Source organism: Corvus brachyrhynchos, unplaced genomic scaffold (assembly GCF_000691975.1).
Source record: "Corvus brachyrhynchos isolate BGI_N302 unplaced genomic scaffold, ASM69197v1 scaffold255, whole genome shotgun sequence".
Lineage (NCBI taxonomy): Eukaryota > Metazoa > Chordata > Aves > Passeriformes > Corvidae > Corvus > Corvus brachyrhynchos.
Window position 1 is genome coordinate 2340522 of NW_008238358.1, and position 19879 is coordinate 2360400.

The following is a 19879-nucleotide window of genomic DNA, read 5'->3' on the forward strand; positions in this document are numbered from 1 at the left end:
AAGTTCCTTGGGAAGTAATTTTGGATTGGTCAGAATATATGCAGTGCTATTTAGTGTCACAGACCAGCAAAGACTTTAATCTGAGGGTTTTTTAGTTACTGTGGAAACCCCTTCTGTAGCTGAATTTACTTAATGCTGATGCTTTTATCAGGAATTATGTATGGTATTCCAGTAAATATTGTGAACTTTATGGTATATTAGGTCATACTGGAATACTTCTCAAACTGATTTCTGTGGCTATGACAAGAAATAATGTGGAGATTTTGACTGTGGAATTATGGAAATCTGTTCCATACTTATAGTAGGGTATCTGTACTGTGATGGGAAGGACATACCCATCTATAGAGTGACCACAGCTGAGGTTTAAATTCAGGTCCAGAGTGGCACCTGGCAAACCCTGATTTCCAAATGCTTTTCATTGCCAAAGAAGCTACATTATTAACTCCCAATGCAAGAATATGTCAAGTGAATACTGTCCTGTTAAAGCTACAGAATAACTCACTGCCAAGGAGGCTGCTGCTGTCACTCAGGTGAAATCTGGAACCATAAGAGTGAATGGTCCATTATGGTCCATAATTTGTACCATAAGAGTGAAGACAAAAACCTTACAGATGTGTCTGATTAAGTTGCTTATGACATTAGTAAGTAAACAAGTAAGATAGGGCTGATGTGCCCTTGACCAACCTTGAACTGTCAGACCCTGAAAAACGATGGGCGACTATGAGCTTTTTATTTTAGATGTCAGCTTGAAGCTGATTTATAGGCGCTTTCCAGTCAGAGAAAACTGCTTAAGGCTTCAAGGACTAGATTGGGTGTTATGGACTTCCCAGAATGCACACAGGCAGCTCAGAAAGGCCTTCGGTGTGGAGAATAGGGGGTCAAATTAAGGGATTTGAAATTTGCTGTAAATACACACTCTCAAGCTGGTATTTCTGCTTTCTGAGATTTCTGGTTCTGAAACATTAAGTGCATAATCCTGAAATTTGGCAAGCAACAGAGAAGATGAGTAGCTGTTGCCTTCTCTCTGCCTTGATTTTCCAGTTTTATTGGAACAGTTACAGATTTCTGGAAGGTTACAGATGTCTATCTTTGCTCATCAGTCTTTAATGAGCTTTTTTGTTTTGGTAGCACATCACCTATTTGTATTTAATGGCTAAGGAGTTACCTGCAATGTAGCAGACATGACAAAATCTTTTCCATTTCCTGAATTTTTACTCTCTACCTCTTACAGGTGTGTAAAAGTTAAGATGTGAGCCTTGTCTGGATAAGGCAGGTTAACATCCCTGCTTGCTTGGTAGCTGAATGGAGATGGAAGTTGTATTCTAAACACTTTTCATTTGTAATACACTTTAGCCAGAAGGTGAAGGTGTGTATACTGCCTCTGCTTCCATCACTCTGTATGCTCCCTGTTTTGTGTCAGGAAGTGTAGCAGACTGGGAGCTAGCGGCTCATGATGTTCACTAAGTGGCAGTCCCAAATTTCATATATGCTTGCCTCCCATCTGGTAAGTGGATGAGTAATTTATGACTCAACTTTCTCCACTCATCTTAAGAATAATTCCTTATGACTCACATAGAATGTTTGCAGGGAATCTTGCTGTTCGAGAGCACTTTTCCTCTTCTGCTGTTGTCTTCTCATCTCTCCTGTACTGTGGACTGCAGTTTAACTTCCAGAGCAAAATCCTCTCATTTGGAACTCAGGATTGGTGCAGTTGCTGCTTTAGTGAGTCATTTCTGATTTTAGTATGACTTTTAGTTTTGTCTGTAGTACTGTCAGTTAGTGAGATGGAGATCAGCCCTGTGGATTGTGTGAATTAGTGTAGGTAAAGCCCAGGTACTGGAACCCCTGGAGGTGCTTGTGGTGCACACAAAACTCCTGCAGGACGAGCTGGTGCAGGGGCAGGACCTGCCCTCGTGGTGGCTGTGTCCACCAATGCTCTAATCCAGAGCCTCAGCAGTGTGGGTACAGGCTTGCCTTCAGCTGGAGGACATGCAGTAGGGAAAACCAGGGTCACAAGTTTGTTATTCCTTCTCTCGTGCACAATGAATAGAGAGAGCCAGCCTGGACTTTTGTACCATATCTGTTTTAATTCTAGGCAGATCTTTGTCTGTTTGCTCTGTGTTTGAAGTGCAAATTCAATATAAAACCTTGTCATGAATGACTGTACTCTAACCCAAGCAGCAGCAACAATCTACGTGTGTGCAGAGAGCTTGAGTAGCTCTCTTAAGAGTTGCTAGTGAAGTATATAGGCGATCAAAAGAAGTTAAAGGTGTGGCATAGAATTTTTTGTGGACTTACCTTCTGATGTATATTTGTCCACCCTTATATATTGCAGCTAAAAATGTGAGTAAATGTATGCTTCCCATAGAAAAAATGCAGATATTACATCCATGAGATGCAAATAGCAATTCATGTCTTACAATTTTCCCAACCATATGGCCAGTCCTATACATGTGCCCCTTATGTAAGAGAGACCCTGTTCTACACTTCAGTACTGCGTGACAGTTCACTGGAAAGGGAGTTTGAGAATCATTAATTGAAAGAAATGCCAAGTCTCTTCCATATTTGAATTTTTAATTTCCAAATAATTCCATTAATAATCAGTTTGTACACTTATGAAATGAATCTTCATAATAGAACTCATTTTACTTATCTTTCTATTTAATTAGAACTAAGTAGCTGTTTCTCCTCAGCTGGTTCTTTTGTCCCTAAAGCAATTTCTTCTGTCCTTACAAATTGCTAAAATCACATCTCAATGGCGTCCATTCCTGATGTCTCTGTGATTGTTTCAGGGTTCAGGAGAAACAGCATTTGCTTCACAATTTGTATCTGAAATGAAATCATAAACATGTAATTTTACGTTCGACTTTATTCTCTGTTAACAGATATTTTCTATTTGGAGTTAAAAGATGATGTGGATATTGCCCCCAAACTTGAATACTTGGCTTCAGTTTTTAGTAAGGATGTAGACACAAAAAAAGGGTGGTTAGCAGAAATAACTGTGTGAAATGAGGATTTCTACATCTGGTAGGAAAACCAAAACATTTTAATATGATCATCCAAAAGGGATAAAATTATTTCCTCTCCAGATACCTGATAGCCATGGGTTGCAAAATTTTTTTAATGTAATTTGACGAATTGATGTTTAATATAACTGAACTTGAAGAAAGGGAGTGAAGCAGACTGCAGATGCCTTTGTTATCAAAATAATAATAGAAAATCCTCTTAAACACATTTTTGAAGGACAGGATAATTAAGTGATCTCATCTGGATACAAACAGTTAAGGAAAACAGAGACAAAATTGGGCCAAGGCAAAGTAAAAACTGTGAGATTATTAGATACTGCTCCTAAATATCAGCCTACAGCCTGGTGTTGGACTTTGGTCTTACTAATATCTATAGCACAAAAAGTTGGAATGTACTGATTTCAGTTTATTCATGCTATGAAGTCAGGAGATACAAAATATTGAGGGCGATGATAAACATATTGCATAAAAGCAATTTCATGACCTTATGAAACAAATTAATAGCAATAGGAAATTTAATATTGGGAAAGGTAAGGTTGTGTTTCTATGGGTCAGCATTTCTATTAGAAACTTGGAGGCCCATCTGTTGGGAGTGGTGAAGATCAAGACTGATTGTTGACTATGAGGCACAAGAAGATGTAAAATCCTGAAAAAGCGAACGTGTTCCCAGGAGCCTATGGGCTGAGGTCACTGCAGCAAAGGTGGGGACCCAAAAATGGGTTCTGTACCATTGAACAAGGGACTCACTGATCGTCAATCTTCAGCACACTGAAGCCTTGCCTGTCAGAGAAAAAAAAAGTATGCAAACAATGACTTTTCAATTTGGCATGCTGAGCTAAGTATATGGATTACAGGCTTCCATCACTGTCACTCAGTACCTTCAATGAGAGCAAAGATGGTTTTAAGCATCACCTTGTTGCAGATTTTATAGCTTGAAGACTAAAACATTCTCTAAAATTTGGTTTTCAACTAAGTACTTTGATTTTTCTACCACTAAGCAGAACTACATTTCATTACTGACTTTAAAGGAATTGGGAAGAGACCCAAGAATATCCATATTGGTGTCTAGCATTTTGCAGATGCCTCTGGAAAATCTGGTCTGCAGAACTGATCAAGAATAGCTACTTCCCTTGTGAAGTGAGCAGAGAAAAAGGTCTCTGAACTTGTCATAGTGATTTTACTTAAATTAGAAGAAAAGGTAAGAGAAAACAGTTTTAATGTCACACACACTGCATGTTGTTCTATATTCTTCACTTATATTTTCAATAGCACAAACTGCCAAGTAAATGCATATATGCAAAATAAATGTTTGGGGAGTGTGCAGCAACAGACTATGCCAATGGATCCTCCTGGATTCATTTTTGAACTCTAAACAAAATTTAATAGATGTTTAGACTCAGTGTTGGTTTTGTTTGAAAACATTTATTATGTGGATGTCTTCAGTTTGTTTTGCTGAAATAAATGATGCAATAAAGAAATAAGGCCGAAGCTCATCATTTTTATGTTTCAGCAGGTCGATTATTTTGTCATCAATGAGACACATATAGATTCACATGACTCACATCATAATTAGTAGCATTAATGAAATACGAAATAAAAAGTAGTTACTGAAATATTAACATTTTGGGCACCTTTGCAGCCTGTTAGTCCCACTGGCATTAAAACAAATCCTCTCTCTTACAATTGAATTAATAACTATTTTACAATTATGCTGACCCTCAGCTTCACTGACAGATTAAGGAACTTCCCTCATGGTCCCTTATGGTTTGTTGAAGTCTGACTTTACAAACTAATTGATATTTATACTTTGGATCATTTTCTAGCTGAAAAGAATTTTCGGAGACTTTTCAAAAAGTTGGGTTTTTTTGTTTTGTTTTGGTTTTTTTCTTAAAGGGAAAGGCAGCTGAAATTGTTCTCCTTCCATATGAACTTAATGCCAGTAGATAATTCTCCAATTGATAGTGATTGTGAAATAAAGGGGTGAGGTGGGGCTGAGATGGATATCAGCCATGAAATTCTAGGATCTATAGCCTGAAATAATTTTTACCTTAGATAACACTTATTATTGCATTAATGATTACTTTTTCTGTGTCAGCTGCTGTGTTTCAAATGTTACAACAGAAAATCTCCAATAAATTGTCACTTTCCTCAAAAAGATCTGTTTATCAGGTGAGGTACTCCTGCTAGAGAGCTGCAGCTGTTCAGGCAGGGACATCTGAGCTTTGCAAGGATATTTTGGGTAAAGTTAAAACAAGTAGTGTTGCAATGGTACTGTGAGTAGTTAAGAAAATTGGAGAGCTGCAATCCTTAAGGTATTGAGGACAGAAGGCCTCTAATATGTGAGAGTTTCATTGAGTCTAGGAGATAATTCTGAAAACTGTTGTAATGGATCTTATTTTTACTTTACTTGAAGAGTTAAGTAGGTGCATCTGCAGTTGCCTTCACTTGGATTTTCTGTGCTCACCTCTGCAGGAGGCTAGTGCTGGGATCCTTCAGTGGGTAAACCAGTCAGTATTTTTAGCTGCATTAGGCCCAAAGAAACCCCTCCACATTTAATGAAGTGTCAAAACTAGTTTCTCTGACACTTTGACCTAATGTGTCTTACAGCAGTTTAAAATCATTTGCGTGCCTGTAAGCTGTAGGTTAAAAAAACCCCAACATAACCCTGAACTCTTTTCATTCAGTCTAATTCAGTCTTTTGCACTTGCACATTTATTCTTTCTCACAGTCACCTTTGTGACGTTACCTGTTCTCCATTTCCTTTGACAATTAGCAATAAACTGAATGTTTCCGGTCAGGATTTCCTTTTGCATGTAGAGGAACACTTCTCCACGGTGTTAGCACTGCCTCTGTCCTCCTTCCGGAGCTATAAGCATATACTCAGCTCACTATACTGAAGAGAGCTGGAACAGAATATTTGGATAATAATTTGTCGTTCGCTGATTAATCCTTGCTTTACAAGTTGTGTTTGAATTTATTGCTTTTTTGCACCAAAATGAAAGGATGAAGGTTTTTTTCCTGCACTTAGCAAGCACATGGCAGCAGCAGAATGAGCTTGTCCACACTCCTCTGGCCAGGTGCTTCACTCCTCTACAGGAGCCATTCCCTGTGTGAGAGAAAGTACTTCTTTGAAGCCTTCTTAACTTTTGTGATTGCCGAAATGAAGGGCAGTTCTACTGATGATTTTTGCTCCTTAAGCTATGTGAAGAATTTTCTTCATCAAGAAAGTTGCTAAGATTTGTTTTATAGACCACTGTAGGCTGAATTAAAATTATTGCAGGGATATGAACTGAGCGTTCTAAAGTAAAAATACTTTTCAAAGTTTTCATTTTACAAAATTAGAACAAAAATTCTGCATTATGTTTTCCCAACTAATTATATAAGTGTTATTAAGAATTACATGCCCTGCATTTTAAAACCTATGAAACTAACTTACGATTTTATATTGGATTTTGCAAAAGAGAAAAGTGAGGCACCTTTCTGTTTTATTATTTTTTTTCCCCACTCTGTATTATAATTTAAAAATTTTTCTATCACAGCTTGTTTCCACATCACTTTGCTGAAAGCTCTGTTTTTGGTGTACCTGATTAGATGACTCCAGACAACATGAGCTGCACTAAACTTAAGCAACATCAGCAGCTGATGGCACTGTGTTGCCTAACAACTTCAGAAGTTTCTGCACTTGTGCTGTGTTACCATAGCAATATCTGCCCACTGGTGGTGGACTTGCTTGAGAAGTTGCAATAAAAACAACTGTCAGACTAACATAATGTCAGATACATTAACCACAGCAACACCAAGAAACTGGAAATTATCTCTGTCACAAACCTAAATGAAGCTTTGTTTTGCTTCAGATCATCCCTAGGTATGTGTCTGTTTTGGAAGGTCCAACATTCTGCTGCTTTATTCAATAAATGTAACTACAGAAGTACATGAGATGGGCTGCAATATTTCAATATTGGACACTTAACATGAGGATCAAGTACATATCTTGTGAACACTGCTCAGGGAGGGCCAATTTTAATGCTGTGTTTCTGCAATGCCCTTCATTTTGCCTCTTTTTGTTACAAAACCATGCTTTGTTTTATTTCTTCGACTTGCTGCAAATATTGATATCAACTCATTCTCCTTTTTAAGCAGTTCAGATATTTGGAGATGATAAAGGGAAGAGAGACTGTGGATATGATTTAAATTTTTTTTTTTTTAAAAGCCTCTGAGTTCTGAATACTTCTGAGTCCTTCCACTTCTTCAAAGTCTTTCAGATACTTTATATGCTAAAGTTGCAAGGCTGAGATTTTTCAGACCAGGAAAGCTAATGTAGCAACTTTAACCCAGCAGTAATTATTAGCCCATCTGTTTTGCTTCACTGGTCTATTCAGACAGAAAAAAACCCCACATCACTGTCTCTGCTAAAGATGCTGGAGCTTTTACTTTGGATGCATGTTTCCAGATTTGTTTGGTTTTGCTTTAAAATTCAATTTAGTCAAATTCTTGGATGAAATGATGCTTTAATTTGGTCTCCCTGACAGGAATTTTTCCTCCCTGCAGCAGCAACTGATTGCTTTTCTCAGTGTGCTCTGTAACCGTGGCATTAAGTGTTAACTGACCCAAGTTTCTGTCTTGAACCACAGTGTTAAAATCTCCATTTAGAAAATATCACACTGTCCACCTCCACTCTGCCTTAATTGTCCAAAATTAAATGTGACCAGAGAGGGACCCTGTTTAAACAGACACAGCGTGGAATGTTAACTGCTTGCTGATGATGTGTTTGCTTAGCAATTTGCAGGCTATCATTCTGATTAATAAAAAATTCACTGTATCTATGGAAACAAAGTGTGGAAAATAGCTTTTACGTCTGAGGAATGTTCAAGGAAAATGATTAGGTGGCCTTAAAAATTATAGCAGCTGTCTTCAGAGCAAAACTCAGGGCATTGCTGGTGTAAAAAGGACTGTAGCGATGTGTGGCATATAGGATCCTAACATTTTAACAGCATTCCAATCAAATCTTGTTTTAGCAAATTATATTTATGCAAATCACTGAGTCTCTTTTATCTTTTCTTGATAATTTTGTGAATTGCCATATATTAATTGAGATATCCCAAAAGATGATTTAAGTAATATTAATTATTAATTGACTGCCTCTAGAATAACTCTAAAAGAAATTAAAATTTGAACATGAGGATAATAAACAGCATTTGCACCAAATTTGCCAATTCTTTTACTCTTCTGGAGAGCCTTTAGGTGGAATTGTGTTTTCTTTCCTGGCTTCTTGCTGTGGAGTTAAGGAAGCATGTATGTAGTCTCTCTCTTTCCCATTTTAATTTTCCAGCTAAAGGTGTTGGCCAACAAATGACAATTTTAGAAGTGCTCCTGGCATTAAAAATTTAGTCTAAGATGGTTTTTCTCTCAGATTCGTGACTCCTAGAAGTTATTTGATGTGCTCAAAGCATCTGTAAGTCATATGCCATTGTCACAGCAAATACAGGAAACTTTTGCACTCTTTCAACAGCAAATAAAAATGGGTGACTGAGTTTACTCACCTCTGATCCTGTAGATGAACACAGAAAGTCATCATCTGCCTCAGTTATCAGGCTTCCATTCACATTACAAATATGTCTTGGAAAACATGAACTTGACCCCATTTGGGTGAACGTAAAGTAAGATCTACTCCAGGAGCATACACTGCTTTCCAGCCTCTAAATGGTGGTTGATCCAAGGGACTAGGACAGGGCTTCTCTGGACTAACACATGGAGAGGAGGCATCATGCCCTCAGCTCTATAGACTTACTCCTATTGCAATCTATTGAGGTAATTAACTGAGCTGGGAGTTGACTGGAGTAAAAATCTATGTTTCCCAGGAGAATAGTCCTAAACAGGGCACTTTTCCTTAGAAAAAAAGAAAGGAGCTGGGGAAACAGGTGGACATTCACTCTTTTATTGAGAATATTTTTCACAAATTACTGTGAATTAAGGAAATGTCAGAATATTCAAATTTGTTAGTAATATATTAGTATAGCATTTTATAATTAATGTACTTTATTTTATACTGTTTCTAATATGGAATTAGGCCAAAGGGCTTGCCTGGTTGTTTGATGAAAGGCAAGAAATTGTAAGAATAGACAAAAACTCATCTAATATCTCTTACCTTGGTCCACATTAAGCAGGACACAGATCTCAAATTCTGTGTCCATCACAGTTTGCAAAGACTTTGGATAAAGGCAATAGAATGGAGCTTTTCAGAATGTACACTTCATGGCCCAGCTGTATCTGGCAGCCTTGGGTGACATGAAATATTAAAAGGGGGAAAAGTTTATTTAGGCTGAGGTGGGAGGGAGCCCAAAGCACAGTTGGATAATTCTTGGTAACAAGAGCAGAAGGGAACAGTTTTTCCAAGGTTTTGGGGTTTTTTTCTCAGTGAAATACTGTTCCTCAGGGGCCAGTGAAAGCATTTGAGTATGATGCAAGTTGTATTGAGGTGCAAGAGCAGTGCAGTAGCCAGACCCCTCATGCTCCTTGTGAAATCAGCCTTTGCTGACGGCAGGAGAGGCTGCAGGAGCTCTGCTGCAACTGTGTCCCTTTTGAACTTACTGCAAAATTTGATTTTTTTTGTTTAAAACTCCTACTTCTTGCCTGTAGTCTGTGCTCCAGGGGAAAAGAAACCTCTGGAAGTAAAATACCTCTTGTGAGAGTCAACCTTGGGAGCTTTTATTTGGATCCATCCTGTAAACAGAATCTGAATGTTTACTTAGAGTTTTGTGGTCCTTAATTTGATCTGGCCTAGACCTGCTTGTGATTGTTAGTGGGGAACAAAAAATAGATAAAAAGCAGGAAGAAAAAGAAAATGTGATGGAACACAGAAAACTAAAACAGGCATACAAAACAAACCATTTAAGGTATGTCTTACTATATTACGCATCTTAAATATATCTTAAGATATAATGCAATATGATTGAAATATCAATTGCCAAAATATAAATGCCTGAGCCTTTGAATGTTTTGATACTTTTTAGAGGCCCATGTAAGGCATAAAACTTCAGATATTTTGAAACTGTTTTTATTGCACTGAGGGACTATGAATGTTTATTTACTTGAAAAGAAACTGAGCTTAGTTAGGAATTCAAGTACATCGCAATAGTTCTAGCTGGATGTACACCTTTTCACTTATGTCGAAAGAATTGTATACACAGATTAAAATACTTGTGCAGTTAAGTAGTATTTTAGAATTTATGGGCAGCTGAGTTTGGAAAACATTTGTGCAGAGGCACTATAAAGTGATATAACATCATCTGCAAAAGTCTTTGTAAAGGACTACACAGTGTTTTAACTAGCCATAAGGAGCAAAGTGCTCCTTAGCAGATGGTACAGCAGAGCTTTTCTTGAGAAAGATTTGTTTTGTTTTGTTTCCATTCACTTCCAGATATGATGAGAGTTTGCAGGAGTGTTTCCAGATCATCCATGTGAGCTATACCATGCGTGCAGCTTGGAAAGTCAAATGTCTGCAAATGTGTCTGGGTGTTCCAGACAGTGTTGGATTGGGTTTGCAGTGGGATTCTCTTGGAGGGACACATATTGAATCACAATGAGTGAGACAGGAACTGGGAAAAACTTGGAACAATCTGAACATAGAGAGTCTTTAGATTCTAACACCATTGATTGAAAAAAACCCAGAGAAACCAAGAAATAAACTACTCCCCCCCCCCCCCCCCCCCAAAAAAAAAATCCCCACCACCCAAGAAACTGAAAAACAGCAACAAAACCCACTCCAGATGTTATGCATAGCAGATAGCTGCAAAAATGCCTTTTCTGGTTGTTTTGGTGTCCTGATTTCCTTCTCCCTCTTTAAGAAACTTGCCAAGGAATGGATACAAATGTTAAATATTACACCAGCAAACCTATGATGGGACACATGGTTCATCTTTGCTTACTAAAGGGTAGTCTCAGGCATGGGCAGACTGAGTTAGGCAAGGTCATACAGGCAGTGTCCTTCAGATTCTCAGGTTGGTGTGCTTACAGCAACACTTAATTCCACTGTGCCCATTATTAAATACATTTCTCTGAGAAAATTGTATCACTGGTAACATGTAAAAATTAGAAAGAGGAAGTATTTGGGAAGATTCTTAAAAAAGCTCCTGATAAGTTAATTGTATTTCTGTAACAAATTTTGTTCAGAGACCAGAATATTACTTAGGTTCTAGGAAAAGTTACATCCTCAGTATATAAATAAAACCAACTGCAAATAAAATAGTACTTTTTTTATTTTAAATCTAGCAGATATGACCAACTTACTGCAGTATAATTTAATATAATATTGTAATATTAATATAATATATTCCTCTCAGGAAAATTAATCACAGAAATTCCAAGTTCAGGTCTCTGTATCAGGGAGTATAAAGGAAATTTTATAAAAAAGTAGTCAGAGCTTATTCTTAGGATATCACATCTATTCAACAAATTATTTCAAAAACTCCTGTGTATGTGAATTTGCATCTGAATTAGAATAGTTTATAATTGTACAGTTAGTGTGATACTAGTAAATGATACTGAATTTTCATCTGCCAAAGACATACTTTAAGACACCTTTTCTGAAAAAAAAGAAAAGGCATTTGTTCTTTTTAGCTCTTATTCAGTGTTGCTCTAAGTGTAAATTCCCCTTCATTTGAACCTTGAGTATATCTGCTTTTGTATTCATGTAGTTCAGAAAAAGCTATATTAATGTGACATGTTTTATTTAAATGGCACTAATTAATCTCTGAAGTTAATAAGTCTTATTGGTGGTTTGGAAAGGAGAACACTGCAATTCTTTCATAAAGCATCTTTTTATCAGTGGAAGATAGATACAGAAATACCAGAATAAGAATGGTTAAACTTTTTATTTGCACGGCTGATGTCTGTGGAGACTAATGGTTACAAAATAATTTGACTTGAATATAATAAAAAGTTATTAAAAATAAGGAGGGATATTCTTTCACGTTCTGTCAAGTATGATTAAATACAGGAATTATTTTAAATTTTCTTCCCAGGCTTAACATTTACACAGTTGTCCTTATGTCCAGTTCCTGTGTGCCAGAATGAATTTTTAGTGAAGTATGCATGGCTTGAGTTGATGTGTTAGAATAAAAAAACTGAAATTAATAAATTTTCTCATACAGTACATCACAATAAAATATGTACTTAAAAATTATGGACTTGGGCAGAACATACCTTTGTGTACAGTTTAATAAAAACCAGAAAAATGATATTTTTGCAGATTACAAGTAATGTTGATATTATTGGGTGCAAGCAATTTGTAACAGGGGCTGGAGTTTGTAGTTACAGAAGCTAGGAGTTGGACTTGATGATCCTTGTGGGCCCCTTCCAGCTCAGGAACTCATAGGATTCTAAGGCTAAATCACCAATTGCACCAATTTAAATAAATAGGTGATCACGCAGAAAACAATGCAGAATCAAATCTTGAAATACAAGTGCCCCATTATGTCTGTGTTGTTTAAAATGCTACATTTTGGTGTTTGTAATACAGGGAGTGATCTGCAGCTAGATGAGAGAGAATATGGACTATACAAATGACCTTAATCTAGGACATATTTTATTATTTGTGCTACCTTGCTTAAGTCAAGTTTGACTCTCTGCAGCTGTTTATAATTTTAGACTTTCTTTCCTTTGTCAGATTGCCTTTCTTGTACAATACAAAAATGTTGCCAAATTACTTTTGCTTGTAAACAAAATATCTAATGGTTTGTTTGGAAGAGAGGTTCGTCTTAGCTTTGCTTTGCGGTTATATTGTTATAGCAGGGAGGGGGTGTGAGTTCAAGTTAGGTTTCTATGTACTATGTACAAAGAAAATAGCACATGGGTGATTTTTGTGTCCCTGACTGTCATTTCTTACAGAATTGTATTATCACTTAGTGATCATTTAGCACCAGTATTTTTTTCACTTTTATATTGTCATTTAAGTATTAAATGTCTCCTCTCATTAAACCTCAACAGTGTTATTTGTCTTAACTGGTCAGAAGAACATTACAGCTTAGTGTGCTTGTACTGATGAGTTCCTGTATCTTCTTAATTGCAACTACTGTAAAGTTTTTTTAGGATTTTGGTTTACATATTCATTGAACTTCCATGCTGTCTTTAAAAGCAAAAGAATTTTTCTCTTCGAATTTTATCTGCTGGAACTTACTTCTTTTAAAAGCTACTTATTTTAAGACAAAATGAACAGTGTGCCAACACGTTGATTATTAAATAGTCTGCTCTGCAATAAAGTGTGAGCAAATGTTATTCCCATCTGTGGTCTTCACTGAAGACTAAGAGAGGACTCACATCTAAGAACATTATGAATATGATGCATTTGCTGTTGAAAAGGCCAAGTTTATGGAACCTTTGTATTGCAACATTAGTACTTGAAAGCATGGAGACTGTATTGAATCATGTAAATGAGACTGCAGATAAGGAAAGACTGACAACTCTGGAGTAAAATAAACTTGAATATCAGTGTCCTGTTGCTATGCTAGAATGCATTTCATTCAATAGCTTTAAATCTCAAAGGCTGCCTTTAAGATAAAGGTACATTGAGTATATTCCATGCTTTACTGTAATTTTGTTTCAAGAATTCGTCTCATCTCTGTGTTGCTTCCCACTTTTAAATTCTGTGTGACAAAATGATGATCTATCTACTTATTTATATGTAGAAAAACAAGAAAGCGGAAGTATAGGGTCTAATTTTAATGGGGCTCAGAAGCATAAAGCATGTTCAGTGATACCTAAAATCAGTGTGATTTTATTAGTAATTCCTACAATCAAAGGTTTTGCTAAGGAGCCAGATTGCTATGACTTGCACTAACATAAAATGTTGATTTTCTTTTTTCTGTTGGAATTTTAGGAAGCAGAATATAGATGCCGCATTTTCTGTGTAACAAAATTTTTAAAAATATTTTTTGTCCTATGCTAGCTGGAGAAACTCCTAAGTCAGCTTCAGGTTCACTCCCTTGTACAATGTCTGTCACAGAGCACCCAGCACTATATAGGCACTCGTGCCTGTATTTCTCTGAAACTCTGGCAGCTGCCTTTGAGCGCTTAATGATCAAGGAGAAACAGGTTCATAAAGTGGTACATGAAGAACCTGACTTGTCCCACTGCAAAAATATAGCTCCTTCAGATTTAAAGACAAGTGTGAAGCTATATCAGCAACTCTAAAGAATGCCTACTTTCTAATTTTACAACATAGTTAGATAATCAGTAATAATACCAGTAATATTGTTACAATGAACAATCACTAAAATCCCCACCTAAGAACTGCAGAACTACAAAGTCCTATTTCTTATTTCAATTTTTTTCTTCTGTAGGGGTCAGGAGCTTCCCCCTGACAAGTGGCTCTGATTGCATTGTAGGTTGAGGCAGAGCACAAAGATACCTCATAGCTTGAGAAAAGCCAGCAGAACCCTGCCTGCCTCCAGCACGTGGCATCAGCGCCATGTGTCCCAGCCCCCTTCGTGGTCCATGTGCACTTCCATGCAGGGGCAGCCAATGGCCATTGCTGCCCACAGCAGGGTCTGGTAGCTCCATTAACACTCTGAATCTCCTGAAACACCCACTGGAATCTGTCCACTGCAGGCAAAGCTGCCTTGCTGGGTTTGCAGGTCTGCAGTTCCAACAAGCAGCAGACACTTGTCCATACTGGCATCTTCAAATGGATAGTAATGGATTTCACAGAATCACAGAATTGTTTGGGTTGGAAAACACCCTGAAGATCATCACTGTCCAACAGTTAATCCAGCACTCTGATCTTCCTATGTCACATCTACACATTTTTAAAATACCTCTAGAGATGGTAGCACAGCCACTTCCCTGGGTCATCTGTTCCAATGATGACAACCCTTTTCAGGGAAGAAATGTTTCCTAATATCTAATCTAAACCTTCACTGGTGCAACTTGAGGCCATTTTCTCTTGTCCTGTAACTTGGGAGGAGAGATCAACCCCTGCCCATGTACAACCTCCTTTTGGGTACCTGTAGAGAACAATAAGGTCTTCCCCTCAGCCTCCTTTTCTCTAGACTAAACCACCCCTGTTCCCTCAGCCATTCTTCTCAAAACTTGTGCCCCAGACCCTTTGCCAGCCTGAACTGATAAATACATCATCTATAAAAGTTCATTTAAACTGATTTGTCATTAGTGTGTACTGACCTTATTTCAATTCAAGTAAGAAAGCGGCAGTATGAAGGGACTCGGAGGTTTCTGCCTTAAATTGACCTGGGACCACCTTTATGCTTTTCATTATTTGCTTTTCTAAACTTCAGTTTGTAGTTCATGTGAATTTCCAACATGTTTTATCAGTTGATGAAGAATTTGAAAGATGTTTTCTCAAATTTATTCTCCTGTTTACACTTTTTGTTCAGCAAATGGATTCTTGGCTTGGGACCAAATAACTGGTTTTTATATAATTAAATCCTAAATGCATTTATATAAGAAGGACAAAAATCAAATGAGTAGGAGGATAAAATGCAAAGATCCAATTTCTTTGAAGTTTCAGTTTGTAAGTTCTTTATTATTCTTGATGTTCTTGCTTTTAAAAAAATGCTCGGTCTGATTCAAAACTCATGATTTAGAGAGTACAAATTCTTCATTGGAAAGTTCTTTTTAGGCTTAAACTCCATGAGTTTTTTTGGATTTTGAAAACAGGTCGTTTTTGAAGACAGTTTTTTTGGGTAAAACAGTATCTGTGTTAGTGTGATCAGAGTGATGAATGTTTTGGTTTTGTCTCCTGTTGTTTGTTTTCTTTGTCAGTTTATTTTTGCTTTGTTTCTTTTCAATTGGAGCTTTCCAGCATCTCTGTAAATTTTTTGCAGCATCCTTTGTGATGCCATTGGCTTACACTGATTTTTGGATTATGTCTACTTTTACTTATGCTGAATTTGTAGCAAGAATTTTGAACATAAACCTTATGGGGTTTTTTTCCCTATGATTTTTAGTGCATTACAAAAGATCTTTCTAAGCTGCTGTCTTCATCCAAGTGGCAGAAACCTTGTACACAAAATGAAATGAAAAGCTGCTTTGGGAAATAGATAGAGATTATGAGAAACATGCTTTTAAATTTTTTAGCAAAAATACTCTTTTTAATCCCCCAGATATTTGCTATTAAAAACATGTAGAGAATAGGGAGAATCAGAAATTCTGGACTAAAGGAATTCCACAGAACAAAATCTTTGTTTTTTATAAAAGGCCATTTTGTTTGAAGCTTAGAGCAGTGCCAAGCATAATTTTGTTGGTACAGCCTTTGGTGCCCCAGCCTGGTGCTAAGTTACTGTATAGGGCATAGAATGAAAGCTGGTTTTCATTTCTTCTCTTCTGCATAATTTTGTGTCAGAACCACTGCTCTTTTATCACATGCTGTAATCTATTAGTTTTTCCTGAGCTTGATGTAGACTATGTAATACCAAGTATTTCCCATTCATAAAGATTCAGGTTAGAATAAAAAACTTTCACCTACACTGGGTGATATGAAAAAGTGTCAGAAAAGGTTTTAAAAGGATGTTTTATACTACCTCCCTGTCCTGATCTGTGTCTTACCAGATGTACAAACAAGCAGTAACTTACAAAAACGGCGAGGTTATCCCTGAGGGCCTTTCTTAATTTCTCCCTTTATGATGGGAGGGGAGGACCAGTGTCCCCTGGGCACTGCCCCTGCCTTTCCTTATGTCAGCAAACACTGCTAAGGAACCCCCATCTGGCAAACCCTTAATAGGTGGGTGCTATCCTTATTTAAACTCCTTCCAACTCTAAATCCACCACTTTTAAAGGAGATCAATTGTTTCACGTCTGACATGGTTGGGCTTTGATGTCTGAAAAAGTAATTTGGAAGATGACTTTCTGGGGTTCATTTGCATTCAGCGAAGATTATAACCTGCTTTATAAAACAGTTCTGACCAAGCAAATCAGGCTTGTTTTTGCCACTCAGTCTCAATTATCATCTTCCTAACTTTCATGATTTCCTCAGGAAATCTAAAACTGTGTGTGTTTTATCTTCCTTTTATTCTCCTTCTTTTAAGAAACTCCACCCCACCACAAAAAATGAAAATCCAAATAACCAAAGAAAACACCTCAACTAAAACGTGACCAGCAAACCCACAGAAAACCAGGAAGAAACAAATACCGCTCACATTATTACTGCTTTTGGTAAGGTAATATGGAATAAAAAATGTGTCAAGACAGAACCTGCAAATTATTTAGGAATTTGTTGTAACGTGGGAAGAATTGCTTTTATCTGGTAGTAATTGTATAGGGCAATGCTGAAAGATTACATTGATTCTGTTAAGAAAGAACAAGAAAGAACTGTGTTTGCCTTCTCTGTACTCAGTTAAACTGTGTTCAATGACTTTGTGAACACAGGGCATATTCATAGCCCACAAAGGGATTGAATGTGTCTATTTTTGTATCTTTCAGATGTTTTCTTCTAAAACACCATAGTGTAGTATACAGTCAGCTGTGGTATTCTTAGACACAGAAATTTGATTTGAAGGTATTTATCGATTAATGATGTAAAATTAAGGAAACATATGTAAGTAGATTTTTCATTGGTGAGCATTTTCTTTTCTCAGTGATCAGCTTGAAGGCCATGGGTGTGTTGAAGAATCTGATGCTCAGAGTGAGTTAGCAAAGTTCGGGGGTTTTTTGGCATGGTCTCCAAGCTTCTAGTCTAAGGAGTAGGAAAGAATTTCCAAAAAAGTTCCTGGAAATGGATTTTACCTTTAAAGTTTTATTTTGGGGTGTACTTATTTGTTTAGCACTTACTCCTATGAAGGAAGGAGTTGAGGAATTGAGAAGGGAATGGAGAAGGAGAACGATTTTAGTATTATGGGCTTGGCACTTTTAAGGCATGTTTTCAAATGTTGTAATTAAAAAAAAAGAAAATAATAGAGCATGTGGATGTTTCATTACAAATGAAAAGTATTTACCCTTTTGGATACTTACAAGTAGATATCATAGGAACTATACAAATGCACACTAATGAGGATTAATGAGCTGTTATATAAGTTAGTATTTAATTAATTTGGCTAAATATCAGTCTGTAGGAAGAAAATGCAATTTTTTTCATGCAAATAATGATTTTTGTATATGCAAATATATGTGATTGGAGCTGTGTCAATCCCCAGCAAATTCCAGTGTGGTCTTTTGTGAGATTATAGAAGCCTCTGCCAAGTGTACTTTCAGATAATTTTTCTGAGTGAATTTGGAACCTAAGATTTCCCAAGAACACTGCAACTCATGCAATTTCCTGCCAATTTTGCAAAGTCGGTAACAGGGATGAACTAAGTGCACTTTGATATCTATCATAAAAAGCAGTAGAATACTTTTTATATAATAATACTTATTTTGGAGACAGTTTTTTGGGTAAGAAGCTATAATATTGGTGTGATCAAAGTGATGAATCTTCCTTTTACAGTTGTCACAAATGTAAAATGTTGCTAAATGTCATGGAGGTAGGCCTTGGCAGAGAATTTCCTCAGCTTGGATTTTCTTTCTCTATTTCTCTGCCTTGCTTACCATGTCCTACATCTCTCTTCAGTAGTAAGTACATTTTCACCTCACCAATATATCAGAAGTCATCAAATTGTGCCACAAAGCAAGTGTCTATCTAAAAAAAAGAAAAAAAGCCTCCAAAAGAACTTTGAAGTCTATGTTGATACTTAACTTGGAAGGGTACAAACCATGCTAATAGTAAGCAACATCCAATCGAATGTTGTCCCAAGCCAATTTAACATATATTTTGTCTATCCTTAAAACTGGTTACAGAAACCATATTTGGTTAAGTAACTTTTTATTGTTGTCAGTAGATAAGTTCAGTCAGATGGGTCTGAATTTGCAGAAGGCATTACTTTTACTAAAGCTTCATTGAAATTAAATTTGGAGTTTGAATCAGTGCCCAGGAATGATGTCAGCTATAGCAGATTAAATTTGCTGATGTCTCTTCATTTTAATTGTGTTTTTAAAACAAAGCAGATAATTCTTCCAGGCTTTTGTCTTTTATGTTTTTAGCCTTTGTTTGGGCTGAGTATTTCAGGTTATCAAATATTAAATTTTAAATCTATTTTGCAGTACCTCTGCATGCAGAAGCATCGATTTAGTAGACACGTTTCAACAATAATTTGTAAGTAGTAAAATGTTCAATATTTTACCAGTCTTTTGCATACTGTCATAGTTGTTGTTTTATATTTTGGAGGAATGAGTAAAGGGAAAGGCAGAGAAATTATGACTGATGTGCTGTATTATCTGTTACTTATCCTGAAAAATCAAATACATTAAATAGTTCTTGAATTCCTTTAATATTAAAACCAGTATATAACATGTAGGACATTAGTTAAATAATTCAATTTTCTGTCTCTGCTAATATTGTGTATTAGATATACCTGGCCAGGATTTTGTATTATAGTAACAAGATAGTTTTGCTTATCTTCTATCTGGTGATATTCTTATGGTCTGACCACAGCCTGAGAGATGTTAGCCTTTTTATTTGTATCTTATGTCACATTAATAATGGTTGTAATTATCTTTATCCTTAATCTGCTAAAAATCTTAATAACATAATTAAATCAATTGTATCCTGCAGCAATGAATTCTGCAGGTAAATTGTACTGTCTGTATCCTGCTGCTGGAAGCAATGTGAAGTGTTCAAATTTCAAGTACTTTAAAGGAACGTTCAAGTAATTGGAAATGAAAAGTCCTAATTTACTGGACTAAGTGGCAATACTTTGCTGTGTGTTAGAATCCTAGAGCCCCAGTTTTACATGGAAGGGAGCTCTCGAGGTCTTGTAGTCAAACATGATGAAGGTACTTGGGGATGTGTCCAGCTGAGCCTTGAACATTCT

General features: G+C 36.6%; 1 protein-coding gene across 1 annotated transcript in view; it reads left to right on the forward strand.

Moving 5' to 3' along the window:
* Nucleotides 1-1609: 1609 nt before the first annotated feature.
* PDE1A (phosphodiesterase 1A) overlaps nt 1610-19879 on the forward strand; it is a 179703-nt gene continuing 161433 nt past the window's right edge. Inside the window, exon 1 of the mRNA XM_017735736.1 lies at nt 1610-1722. The gene's annotated coding sequence lies outside the window, so the exon portion shown is untranslated. The remainder of the gene's footprint in view (nt 1723-19879) is intronic.